This window comes from Xiphias gladius, chromosome 20 (assembly GCF_016859285.1).
Source record: "Xiphias gladius isolate SHS-SW01 ecotype Sanya breed wild chromosome 20, ASM1685928v1, whole genome shotgun sequence".
NCBI lineage: Eukaryota > Metazoa > Chordata > Actinopteri > Istiophoriformes > Xiphiidae > Xiphias > Xiphias gladius.
Genome location: NC_053419.1, coordinates 21,946,538 through 21,956,162, shown reverse-complemented (window position 1 = coordinate 21,956,162; position 9,625 = coordinate 21,946,538).

Below are 9,625 nucleotides of genomic sequence, written 5' to 3'. Positions count from 1 at the left end.
ATGGGCACACTGCCTCCTGCGTTGGCGTTGAACGTTGTCATGGGATGTGGTGTGTGTCACGAGGAGAATCGTCCAAGATGGACAAAATTCCTGGGATATTTGGCTGATAAGCTTAGAGCCTTCTGGGGCAGTTGCCCACTTTGCCTAACTGGTAACCCAGCCTTGCTGACCGGAATTGGATATTATTTGGGTGCAAACCCAGTGAAATGAAAACGACTTTTTCCAAGTCCTAACCCTTTGTCCTTGTGGCAGCTGTTCCGTTATGACATGTTATATAGCAAATATGATCTTCTTCAGTATTTTGAGTATTGAAATTCTCTCCTCCCCCATCCTGTAAAACATTACAATATTTTTGAAGACTCATCTTGACATCCGGCGCGTATATATATATATATATATATATATATATATATATATACCTTTATTCAATCTAATGTAATTTTGGTTGACTAGCTAGCCCCACCCATCATATAACACTGCACCTGAACGTTGGGTCATGCGTCACTCTCCTCGGTCAGAGGTGTGTGTATGGATGTCGGTTGATTTCAGTGTCCCCCGCTACTCGTTCCGCGACCCACCGAACACGCCGTCAGCAGCATTTGTGGAGAGTAGCTTGAAGTTGGGGGAACTGACCCTTTTAATGCCATTTTATTTCCCTTAAGCAAGGCACTCATCCCGCAGCAGCTTGACCACAGCGGCTCAGTAGCCCACAGAGTGGTGATATATCATTTCATTGAAACTGCGTTGCTTGGATACAGCTTGGGCCCACGTTTAGTTCCTTCCACTGCTGACATTAGCCGGTGCTGCAGGAGGAAACACACTTGGACACATGTAAAAATGTTTATACTTTAAAACACCGGAAACTTCTATTGTGTATCGGTTCGTTTTCTCTCATATGCAGCTTCCCAGCTTCAAAACTGTGAAAGGGAATAAACTGTCATCACATAATCAGATCACACTGTGTTCTACATAATACATTAAACATATTCTTCATATAAATATATTCTCCTATATGCTCTTCATTGCCCGAGCTGCAGCTCAAGGGGATCAAGCGCAGTGACTAGTCCTCCACTTAATAATAATAAAAATAATTTGCAACTTCAAGTGCTCGGCCCTGCCCGTTTTAGTCTTTGCGCTGTTCGCACCTGCAAATGACGGCTGACAGTGCATGCTAGCCTTTGAATTGAACTGAACTGAACTAAAATGAGTTTAATTTGATTGAACTGAATGTGCCCGATAGTCTGACGCTGCATCGGAAATAATGTGTAGCCACATTTCAGTGCGTATAAATTACATACGATAGCAGAACAATGCACGAGCTGAAGATATTTGTATTTAAAGCACTCAAATAACAATCTCTTGCTCAGTTAACAGAAAAAAAAACAGGGCTATTATAATTTAATCTAAAACCAGACAGTTGAAGGCACTTGTATTTTAAATGACACACTGGGTCAACTCTTGGCCAACTCTTGTAAAAATCCTCTAAATTAGTCCCGCTAATGTTTTCATGTGTCAGTTGTGATAAGCACATAGAAATAAAAACACCCACACATCAGATTAGCACAAAGTCAGATGAAAGCAGATGAAAAAAATCAGATGACAAAATGTTCTTCAGTCAGGGGAAAAACGGACAGACGTGGGTTGTCGGGCTGGGGTGTTTCGGGGGAGGGTAGGATTATTGAGACACAGAAAGAGTGTGTAAAAAAAAAAAAAAAAAGAAGGTGTTATTGAGAGCACTGGAATCACTTGATTAATCAAGAAAGAGAGGCAGAGCTCTCTCCTGCCGATGTCCAATCAAAGCTGGAGCAGCTCTGGGCGCTGCACGGCGGGCCAAATCCTCTTGTTGCTCCACCAGGAGCATGAAAGCCAGGAGGGGAGTCTCCTTTTGTCCACACAAAGGCAACCCTAACGCGCTTTCACTGTGACAAGGAATGGGAGGGCTGTTTTGGGGGGGCTGAAAAACAGCCAACAAGAGGTGCGAATAAGATGCCCATTCATCTCCTGAGCTTTACACTAATTCCCCCGACCGTCTCCTTTTCTTTCCTTCGTCTGCTCCGCCACAAAACAACAAACAGCGAGAGGGAGTGAAAACACTAGGATCTAGGGGGCTTAGAGCAGACGTGTAATCCCCGCCACTTCTGACCCTCCATCGGTGTGTAAGTCCCTGACCTCCCCATTGAGGGGCTGGGATGTGTGACTAAAGGATGGGTGACCCTCCCGCACACACATTTACGATCATACACACACCCTATTGCCCCCAACGCAGCCCCTCGCTCACAAACCCCACACTCCAAGCCTTTCAAAGAGCTGAGCTAAGGAATTCAGGCTTTGGAACACCTCTGCAGTGCTGAAAGGAGTGAGTCTGTGAGGAGTCTATAAGTAGGGCCAGGCCTGATCGTGTTTCTTTTCTCCACCATTTAATTCGTCTTTAGAGGCCATCTCGTTAACACGATCTTCCCTCGCTTTTTTCTTACCTCCTTCCCCTCAACGAAAGACCCCCCCTCCCCGCTCCATCTTGCCCAACTTCAAAGATCCCTGCCAGCTGAGGAAAGAAAGTCACCTCTTTCTTCCATTCAGCCTCTCCCGTCTCTTCTCGCTCCTCTTTTCTCGCTGTGGCTTTCTTTCTCTCCGCTCTCCTCGCTTCTTCCCTAAAGCGGCCGCCGAGAAATCATCTCACTTTCTGCCGATGCTTTGCATTTGAAAAAAGGAGTAATTAGCCAGAGGCCACGAGGAGGGGGAGACGGGGCTGAGCGACGGTGGCATTGAACGGAAAATGGGAGAAGAAAAAGATGCCCCCCCCCCCTCCTCGCCATCAAACCCAGAGGCCAGGTCTGCTCTGTTCCTCTACCTACACATCCTGTACCTACGGGTGACTCTTCAATGGAAGAAAGACTCTGTTGCACATGATGTCAGCTGATGAGAGTTAGGGGTCTGTCCGACCGAGGGGGGGCCTAGAGCTGGATGGGGGCCCTTGGACAGGCGAGAGGTTGTTGACGTTGACAGTTTCAGGGGGCCCAAGCGAGCTGTTTTCAAGGAAGCCCCTGAATTTTCTTGCAGCAGCCCTGGCCGCAGTTCAGGTTTATGTTGACAAAATCATTTTTATAGGAGTAATTATGTTTCTATTTATTTACATGAATTAAAAAAGCCGCGAGAATACGTACTTGTGCTTATATTTTGTTTTGGTTTTTTTTTCCCTAAAAAAAAAAGAAGTTACACGTCTGGATTATAGAGCAGAACATTGTCAAAAACCAAAATCCTATCACGGTTATCTCAGTTCAGCGTATTTCATTTCAGGACCCGGTGCATTCCCCTCTGTGTTGCTTCAGTTCATTCACTGTGTGACAGTCTATTTCAATAATCTACATGCGTATAGCCATAAGGCAGAGATAGGCTCAGCCCAAGCATATCTAAAGGTGCAGTGTAATCCTGTAATATGCAGAGTAGTGAGGAAAATTCATTCTCCCCTCACGCCCATCGGGGTCTTAAGCCCCCTGATGCAGCTGATAGGGATCCGGTGTTATCTCCAAAACACAGAACAATTTAACACACTCACCCCGCCGCTCCCGCACGCACGCACACACAAACACACAGGCCCGCGCATGTAAAACCAGAACTCGACCACATGACCACCGTCAGCACATGCACACACACATTTGCACACAGCTGCTTCACATCAAAACCAATATTGAAATGCACATACATCGAGTCTCTCGTTCACTCCACGTCTCTGTCCCTAAATCGCAGTAAAGCTGCAGCACACACACATGCACACACAAACGAGTTGCTTCCTTTGACCCCTTCCCTCCTCATTTACTCTCTTACCTTCGATTCACCAAAGTAGAGGCACGATCTTCCTACAGCTATATCGAGAGATAATGTTTTTCTATTTCGTTACATATTCTAAAATTATGTTGAAATACAAAGAAAGTTTGGTTCAATAATCAAAAGTCTCCAGGGGTGTTATTTTTAGGTGAATGAAAAGAGGAGAGAAAACAGGAGGAAACAAGAGGAGAAGAAACAAGAGCTTATGGTAAAAGAGTGGAAACAAAATGAGAGGAAAATAGAGGAAAGAAAATAAGAGGAGAGGAGAGAAGAGGAGAGGACTGGAAACAAGGGAAGAGGAAAGGGGAGGAAACAAGAGGAGAGGAGAGGAGGAGAAGAGAGGAGAGAGGATGAATCGAGAGGAGAAGAGAGGAAACAGGATTAAAGAAAATAAGATGAGAGGAGAGAAGAGGAGAGGACTGGAAAAAAGGGAAGAGGAAAGGGGAGGAAACAAGAGGAGAGGAGAGTAAACAGGAGGAAACAAGAGGAGAGGAAACAAGACCTTATGGTAAAAGAGTGGAAAGAAAATGAGAGTAAAAAAAGAGGAAAGAAAATGAGAGGAGAGGCGAGGAAGCAGGAGAGGAGAGGAGAAGAGAGGAGAGAGGATGAATCGAGAGGAGAAGAGAGGAAACGGGATTAAAGAAAATAAGATGAGAGGAGAGGAAAGGAGAGAAGAGGAGAGGACTGGAAACAAGGGAAGAGGAAAGGGGAGGAAACAAGAGGAGAGGAGAGGAAACAAGAGGACAGGAGAGGAGAGGAGAAGAGAGGAGAAGAGAGGAGAAGAGAGAGAGAGAGAGAAGAGAGAGAGAGAGGAGAGAGAGGAGAGGAGGAGAGGGAGAGGAGGAGGAGAGGGAGGGGAGGAGAGAGAGGAGGGATGAGGGAGGGGAGAAGAGGAGGGGACCTGGATGTTGGTTTAGTCTGGTTCACTCTGTTTGTATTGTCTGGTTTGGTTGCTGTTGTTTACTCAAGTTTATATCACTGTTTTATCTGCTGAAAAGCTGTCTGCTGCTCTGAATGGCTTTGAATCGTTTTGCTTCGCCTGTCTTGAGCATTTCAAGGATGCCACACTGTGCAGCTCTCCAGTTTACAATCTACTACGCAGGTTTATGCTTATTCCAGCAGCTTTAAATTTCAGCGATAATTCTCCCTGCTCGTGCCTAAATCAATATTCTTTCTGTGGTTTGTTTTCTGGAAGCTGACATAACTTGGCACATGAGTGAGGATGAGTGTTGATCCTTGGTGCGGCACACATGGGCCGTTCTTAGCACTGTAGATCCTGTGGTGTTGATTGTGTCCTGTGTTGACTCTGGAGAAGCGCTGCTTGTTGATTCGGTTGTGTACATCTGCTGTCTGGGCCCCCAGTGGTGGCCTGCTAAACGGGAAGAGCCTGTCTGGCAGGGCAGGGTTGTTTGTCTGCTTCCAAACATATTGATCTCCTGCAGAAGGGAAAACATTAGCGATAGCGCCTGTACGGGCTAGGCTGGAGGTGGGTAAATAGCTTTGTCAGGTCTGGTGAGCCTTCTCTGCCTTGTAGGAAATGAATAGCAGGTGTATTTGCTGAGTGTTTGCGGGAGGGAATCTCCTGCCAGGCTGACAAGGCCGGCAGAACGATGGGATGTCACAGCGGACCCCCTCCCCTTTTCTGGTCATTAATGTGTGTGTGTGTGTGTGTGTGTGCGTAAGTGTGTTTTTAAGAGGAGGGGGGCTTTGTCTCTATGTCCCTGCAAATAGATCCCAAGCATTTCATTTTTTTTTGGCATTTTTCCTCCGCTTGTCCAAATTATGAAATTCTTGGATTAAATAACCAGATGCAAAGTAAATTTCTGTTGATTAATTCAATAGATTCAATTCTATTTTCTTGTTTTGCCAATTTGGTATTAAAACATATTCAATTTGTAGGCTTGATTGCTCGTAATGAATGATAAAAATCCCAGAACTTAATTGTCTGTGCACATTACCTCCGTTTAAAAACGAACACACACACACGAAACAGACAGAGAAAGAGAAGGAGTCCAAGATATGAATATTTAACAGTAGCCTCTTGCAGCACGGAGCCTGCCAGTCATTGTCAAATAGGACTTAATCTTTTCAATTTCTGGGTGCAAATATTCACACTGGCCACTGTTTGTTGCTCAGATTAATGAGGCTCTCTGCCCATAATCCTCTGCTGCTAATTCAAGTGGCCGCTGGTGCGGTTAGCCAGGGGAGGACGGGATGCTGAGAACACATACAGAGCTGAGATTATCCCCCCCACCCCCCTCCATGCCTTCTGCCTCCTCCCTTCTTTTTCTGTCCAGTCCTCACACTTTGCTGTGCTGAGTCCAGTTCAATTCACAGACCGATCCTCTTCGTCTGCATGCAGCTGACCAATGGAGAAGCTTGTGTATATAAGCAGCTTAATGTATTATTTATTGTAATGGATATTTGAAAGGAAAATTAAGGAGGCATACAGTGAGAGTGACAGGGAAAATACAAATGAATCTGATCATTTGATTAGGATCATAAAATACTGTCTATCATGTTTGTTTACATCTTGTAGTAGGAATTATGTAATCATCATTTTGTCCATGTAACCAATGGTGATCCAGCTGGCTTTTAGCCCAGCCAGCCTTAAAGGAATACATAGTAAACCCATTCTAAATAAATTTTGACAAATATCTCCAAAGATGGAGAATTGTTTCTCAGTAATAGTATTTTCATTGCAAAGCCATACCATTGAACATTTTTGGCATTCACTTGAAGGCAACAACCTCTGCAAAGCTGATTAAAGAGCTTTTTTTTTTTTTTGGCGACTTTGTTATAATATCTTCTTTCAGCGTTCTTGGGCACTTGAGCAAGTTAGTTTGAGAGAATAAACTTAAATTGGATTATTATATTAAATTCAATCACCAAATCAAACTGAATTACTAACAAATCAGTTCATCAAAATTTATATTTTTAGCCACGCTAGTGGGCGGTCCACCACTAAGGTCCTGACTGAACTACTGGATGGATTGCCATGATATATATATATATATATATATATATATATAATTTTGTAGAGATAGCCATAGTCCCCAAAAGACAAATCTTACTGACTTTGATGATCCATCGACTCCCCGACTCCCCTGACTTTTTAATCTAGCACCACCAGTGGGTCAAAAAATGTATCTATTCAATATTTTAGTTCGTGACAAAAAACACTCCCCAAAACTAATAGCATTCCCATCAGCCTCAGCTGTGCTTGTACTTAGTGCTAATTGGAAAATACTAGCATGCTATCACACTAAACTAAGACGTTATGCAGTATACCTGCTAAACCTCAGCATGCTAGTATTATCACTGTTAGCTTGTTAGCATGTTAGCATGCTAATATGAGCATTTAGCTAGAAAGTGCCGCTCGCTGTGCGCCTAAGTAAAGCGTCACAGAGCCGCAAGCATGGCCACAGACATTTGTAAGTAAGTACAGTTTACAGCAAGTACATTTTGCTTCGGCTACAATTAGTCATGCAAATTTCCTCAGCTAGCTTTAACTTGATATGCCCTCTCTCGCTGTCTAGTTAAATGTCTCTCTCTGGCAGAAAACCCTTCACGCAGATGACCAGAGCCAGAGTGCTCTTTCTGCAGTTTGGTCAGGCTTTTAGCTCGTCTTGTAGTTAACGCACCTTTAACTTTAAATTAGGCTCTACACTTCTTCTGCGGCAGACTAATGTCACATGGGAAAACAGATGTCAAAAAGTCTGATTCTGGTTTTAACTTAATTTTTTTTTGTGCTTTGCAGGGCAGAGCACAATGATGAAGATTCATTTCACTGTGACTTCTCACAGACACAAGCGACTTCCTGCTATGAGATATATAACACAATGATCCTACCCTTCACTGTGGTTCATACCGTAAATGTCTGTCAGTTGCTGATCCTGCCAATGGGCAGTCCAGACAGAAAGCTGACCCTCCTGATACTTCCTCACGGTGGCTGTGATGAGGTCAAAGGTCGACATAACACACACACACACACACACACACACACACACACACACACACACAGACACACTCCTCACTCCCGCTACCTCAGAGGTGTAAAACATTCTCCCAGTAGTTCGCCTCCGCCCCTGCATTTACTTGGATATTTCTTCCCGTTGAAATACCATCCCACTCTCCTCTCCTCTCCTCTCCTGGTTACTAACCAGAGCTCTTTAACTAAAAGCAACTTCAATCCATTGCTTGGTCCATTAGTGCTGCCAGATGGGGGAGGCTGAGTCCTAGCGGCTGTGTGTGACCCAACTCTGATTAATAGAGTAGGTGAGGCCAAAGGTGCCATGCACACCCCCATTCATTACCTCATTAGGATGGCCCACACTGAAAGGTGATCTCCCTCATTATATCTCAATGACAAGAGCTGAATTCAGCACAGTGTGAGCCATCCAGTCAGGCTCCAGTCACTCTACACAACTACCCAGATCCCATCCGCCTGGCTTTTTACACCGTTCCGCGTAAAGTAACACCACTTTACCCAGCGGTTGACTGCAGGAAGGAAATTCAACCTGGTCAACAGTCATGCACAGTGACTTGTGACTCGTGCTCACCTGGAGCTGAGTAATGCTCCAAATTATCTATTCACAAGTGATAAGTAGGACAAAGCATCAAGTGTGTGTGTGCGTGTGTGTGTGTGTGTGTGTGTGTGTGTGTGTGTGTGTGTGTGTGTGTGTGTATATTTGTCTGCATGTGTTTGTGCACAGAATCACATGTGATTTAGTGCTCACAGGGTGAAAGGTAACTGGTTGTTTGAATTAGTCCTTGGGTTATTCTGGGTAATTGAGAAGGGTAAGCTGTATTCCTGAGATTCCTGCCATATTTGTTTTCCCCGATTATCGCTTCCAATTCTGCCCGTCCTTCTAATCAGAGCACAGTTATTCATACCAGTGCAGATTCCTGTTGAGCAAAAGCGCTTCACACAAAAGTAATTCAACGTGCATCTCTCAAAGTAAGTTATTAATTCAAGACAAATTTGAAAGGGAAAACCTCCAAGTGTAGGAGGGAAAAAGAAAAGTGTTATTTTTTGGCTAAAAAACATCCAACCTTATATTTTAAAGGTCAAAATATGAATAAATTTACTAAAAAACATTTTTTTTAAATAATCCTCACACATAGAGGGGGAATAGTTTCTTTATACACAGGTATGTTAATTCTAAACAACATACTGTTTGTACAAACTGGCTTTCCGTGTTATTTCTATTTTGTTGTTTTAAAGGACACAGGTGGAAATATTCAATATTTTTCTCAGTGACAGCAAATCCCATGAAAAGACCAAAACCAACAACGAAATGATATGGAAATGATATGGAACGTAATTTCTAGGACACTCCGTCTCCTAGAAATTACGCTTTGTAGCAGACGTAATCACCGGCTGGATTACGTTCAGAGGCGACGTATTCTTTGAATGAACGATCCCGATGCATTTATCAACGGCAGCCGAGTCACTGAGAGGTGGTTGGGGTGGATGGCCGACGTAAGAAGCGCAAGTCTATCACACCAGGAACCAGGGTCCGCATCAAGGTCTGCGGTTAGGCAACAAAAGCACTTCGGTTAAGGGTAGTGAAAGATGGTGGTTTCTGTTAAATCTAAATAAGCGCACTGTATCTGAAGTCGGTCTTTCTGTATCAAACCAGGCCATAATCTTTCCCTGGCTTTGACCACGTGCTGTGAGAGTGTGAACATAATCATTAAAAAGTTTAATAATGCTCGAGTCACTATAAGTGGACATAAGACGGCAGGGAAACAAAACACGCCTGTGAACGTTTTACAGATATGATCAGTTTTAACATTT